Genomic DNA, 5032 nt, shown 5'->3' with positions numbered 1-5032 from the left:
TGCCTTTGGCCACCAAACAGGAATTTATGATAAGGATTTTGCATGTATAACTTCTATGTCATATAAATATATTTATTGTCTCTTTATTTCCAGGAATGTGCATATTTTGTTGTTATTCTCTATTTATATATCTATGTGTAAGCATATTTGCTTTTGAGTGAATCAGGGCTTATATAATCATATTTAAAATTTTTTGAACTTTTTTTCTTCTTTAACTTGCTGACTCATTATTACTACAAAATTAAACTCTAAATTTTTTAGTATGTTTCACAACATAGGTAATATTGGTAAAATTATCCTGGCTTCAATATTGAATAATCAGAATATGAATGACATTTGCAAGTCATTTATAAAAAAAATTCTACATTAAGAAAGCTTTTTATAGAAATTTTTTATATATACACACATATATATATATTTAACACCTCTAAAAGAAACAAATGACTAGAATTCATTTTTGAATTATAATCAGCACAAAGCTTACAGGTATATTCATTATTAAAAATAAGAGATAAAAGAGAAATAATTAGAACTCTTTAAATTCAAAACAAAACAAAAAACAGCCTGCATACTTTCATGTCTAAAAATGGTGCATGGGAAGCTGTCTACTTAAAACAGCTCAAAATTCTGACTAAATGGGGCCTTATATCATATTTTTTAAAAAGCTAAACATGTTTTGCACAAATATATTGATACTGACTTTATGCATTAATCCTTATAAATGTATGTTTGTGTAGAAACACATAGCCAACTTTCTGCTGTTTAATAGCATGTCTACTGCAGCTTTCAACATGGACTTTTGCTTCCCTTGTTCAGTAATCTCACAAGCGTATACATTGCCTCTGGCTCAGTTCCGAACTGAGTTATCTAAAAGTACCTCAGTGTATATTATTGTGGTAAAGAATATTAGTACCTTCAACTTTACATACAGCTATGTACTGGGCTTCCTTCTTTAATACATCATCATGTCACTGATAATATGCCAGGACAAAACTCTACCATTTCTCAAATGCACAAGAATTGCCACATGTATACAACACAGAACAAAAATAAATTATACAATGACTTGGAAATTAATAGAAAATAAATAGACCTTAGTCTCCAGTGTCCTGTGAGTTTTCATAATGCATTGAAGAAATGTTTCCTGCAATGTTTTCAATAATACGATTCCTTCTCAATTCTCTCCTTTTCTTTTTCTTTTTTTTTTTTTTCAGTCCTACTGGTGGTGACGTTCACTTTTCTCTTTCATTGTTTTTGTAATTATTATGTTCTGTCTTACTGGTAACCAAAAGGTTGAAGGTTTGAGTCCACCCAGAAGTGCCTAGACAGGCTTGATGATCTACTGATAAATCATCCATTGAGGACCACATAGAGCACAGTTTTATTTGAAGCACATGGGATCTCTGTAATTCAGGACTGACTCCAGCATTACAGGTATTGGTTGCTACTGTCTTATATCAAAAATTGTTTTCAAGCACTTCTATTCATACTAGCGGATGATATCAACTAACGCTTAGTGTATCCTATCTTTGCTTCAGGCTTAAGTATTTTCATAATTAATTCTAGTAAAATCAGTTTTTATCTCTGCCCATTTTTGTAATATATTTATTCTAGATATTTCAAAAAATAAATTAATCTTAATAAATGAGCTAAATTGAAAAATGAAAAAAAAATATTCATGCAAATAATATGATAGATTCAATGTTAATCTTTATCTGATGGCCTAAATCTTTTAGGAATATGTATAGTACTTCCAACCTGAAATTTTCTATTCCAAACAACCTCAAGCTTTTCCTACCTGTCTTAGTTTGTACACTCCTCGTGGGGTAATTATATCAATCAAAGACAGCTGAAAGGAATATATATCTATATTTAGAACCATATCTATATCTATATCTATATCTATATCTATATCTATATCTATATCTATATCTATATCTAATTTTGTCTTTCTATCTTGTCCACTAATGAAGTTGAGCTGATTTTCCCTAACCATACTTGTATTCTTTGGGTGCCAATCTTTTCCATTTCTTCAATATTTGTTTGCTGTGACTGACTACATCACAGATACCCTATGTTTCATACATGTACTGGTGGGGAAAAATATTGCTGACTTCATTGAGCTTCCATCATATAGGTGAAGATAACTAATTGCTTTCAATATGCTGGGTATGAAGACTTTAATAAAAGCAGTAACTCATTTAATTCTGAAATCAACCCTGTGAGTCACATATTATTATCCTCATTTATTTGTCAAATAATTTTTTTATTGCTTGTACTTTATAGGTCATAAATAATGACACACCTGTCATTATTTATCTTACAGTGCAGTGGTATAGATGCATATCTAAAATATACACCAATATATGTGGAATTAACTTAGAGAAAGTTTTTGCAAAGAAGTTGTGATTGAGCTAATAACTGAATAAAAAATAGAAGTTAAGCAGAAAAGTAGAACGTATGCTAACCATTCATCATGTATGTGTGAAGATACTATTTCTCTAATATCCAGAGGAAACTATACCATTTCATGTTCTGTATATTTTTTAAACTTTTCAAATTAAAGTAGGATAAAAGGGTGGGATAGTATCAAGTCTTGTCTGAAATGAAGTCTTATTTAGTTAATAAATGATGCATAGTATGGGTGACTTAGAATCATGTTTATTGTTATAAAAAAATATTTGGTTTGGGAATATATGGCCAACTTGAGCATTTGTTTCAGCTGAAATCTTTTGTTTCAGAAGAAATTTGGCTTTCATATTTGTACTTGAATTTCAAAATTGATTTCCAATTGTAGTGAAGTAAACATTTGGTTGGTGGCAGTCAGGATAGCCAAATGCTTTCTGCACATGTTTATAGAGTCCTGGGGACTCTCCTGAGGTCCAAGGACTTTTATTGTATTTTCATTTGTTTTTTTGGTGAAAGTATTTGTCACATAGCTGAGCAATTAAATTCACCCAAACTTTCCTTTAAAGGAAAAAAAAAAAATCTACTGAAACTCACCAAATGTCAAACAGGCCCCAGAAATCTTAGTAAGGAACATAAGGAACATGCATGTCTTGGATTTTCAAACCTTTAAGAAATAGAAAAATACAAAGATATGGAGCAGAGGATAACTACGTTATATAATTTCTTCATGTATTTAGCATAAAACTGCAAAAGTTTTCAAAGGTTCCCAAAACAAACCCCACCATTGTCTGTCAGTTTATAATATTATGGTGGCTTGCATATTACTATGATACTGAAGTAGTGACTTACTTGTTGCTTGTTTGATACAGTAATGGGTCAATGGAGGCAAGAGAAATCCTCAGTGAGATGGACTGACACAATGGCAGCAATAATGGACTCGAACATACTAATGACAATGAAATGGTGTAGAACTGGAATTTTTTTTTTCTGTTATACTAAGGTCATTATGAGTTAGAGCTAATGTGATGGCAACTAGTGACAACAACAACAACAAACAAAGTATACCTTAGAGATATGAATCAAGCATGGAGAACTGGGGATTAATAGTTATTCAAGTTAATAGTAGAATAGCTGTGTTTAATGCTTCCTTGTTTCTCCAACTATTTATTTATTTATTTTAATATGAGATACAAATGCTGTCAGTTTATTGATGGGAAATGGAGAGTAAAATTTGAAGGATTGTAGGAAATTTCAGATTGTCCCCAAAATCAGTTCTAAACTTTTTCCTTAACATATGATTGGCCAGCTAGACACTATATTTCCTAGCCTCTCTTGTGCCTAAGTGGTTAAGTGATCATCAGCGGAAAATGAAAAGAAATGATAAAACTTCTACCTTATCAAGTGGAAGACTAATTTTATAGAAAATTATTTGTTTTGGATTTTCTAACTTTCTTTTCCCTTCTCATGAGCTGAAACATGGATGCAAAATGAAACCAGCATCAGAGATGAAGTACAATGCAATAGACAAAAATGTTAGATTATAATGGATCATCACATGACAAAAAGTCATCTTCCTCAGTTATCTATTGCATTTTGGAACTCTTTATTATATAACAGTATAGTACTCAGCTTAACTAATAAAAGTCATATGGACCAGGTTGCCAAGTTCATCATTTTGGAATGTTGGAAGTTGTCTCATATATTTATAATGAAGACTATTAAAACATAATGGTATGAGAAAGGGTGGTACGAGAGGTTTCCAACAGGGAGACAAACCTGTCTGTCAGTTTGTCTTACCCTGGTGATGTGTTGATGTGAGTTTTGAGGCTGAGCCACTGGTGTTTCAAACCTAGCGGGATGCACATGGTGCACAGGTATCAGCCCCGCTTAAAGAATGAGACAGACTAGGAAGAAGGAAGAGGCCATCCAAGACTCAAAGAATTGGCCAGGGAAAACCTTAGGAATAGCAAAGAAACACTGTTTGATAAATTACCACGCAATTTTGTGAATAGTACAGTTAGGTCAGAAGGCTCTCAAAATAGGACTGGGAAAGAGCTGCATCACCTGAGTAAACTGAGCCTTACTCATATGGATATGGTAAAGCTTACAAGACCTCCATTTGCTGATGTGGCACCACTCAAATTGAAGAGAAACAGCTGCAGACATCCATTAATCATCAGAACATGAAATGTACAAAGTATGAATCTAGGAAAATTGGAAGTTGTCAAAAATGAAATGGAATGCATAAAGATTAATATCCTCGGCATTAGTGAGCCGAAATGGACTGGTTTTCACCACTTTGAATCAGACAACCATGTGATTTACTATGCCGGGAATGATAGTTTGAAGGAGAATGATGTGGCATTCATCATCACAAAGGATGTTTCAAGATCTGTCCTGAAGTACAATGCTGTCAGTAATAAGATAGTATGCATACATCTACAAGGAAGATCCATTAATACGAATATTATTCAAATTTATGCACCAACCACCAAAGCCAAACATGAGGAAATTGAAGAATTTTATCAACTTCTACAGTCTGAAATTGACCAAACATGCAATCAGGATGTGTTAATTATCACTGGTGACTGGAATGCAAAAGTTGGAAACCAAGAAGAATCAC

This window comes from Orycteropus afer, unplaced genomic scaffold (assembly GCF_000298275.1).
Source record: "Orycteropus afer afer isolate SDZICR_OR568_19922 unplaced genomic scaffold, OryAfe1.0 scaffold00087, whole genome shotgun sequence".
NCBI lineage: Eukaryota > Metazoa > Chordata > Mammalia > Tubulidentata > Orycteropodidae > Orycteropus > Orycteropus afer.
The sequence above is the reverse complement of the archived record's forward strand: the minus strand, read 5'-3'. Positions refer to the sequence as shown.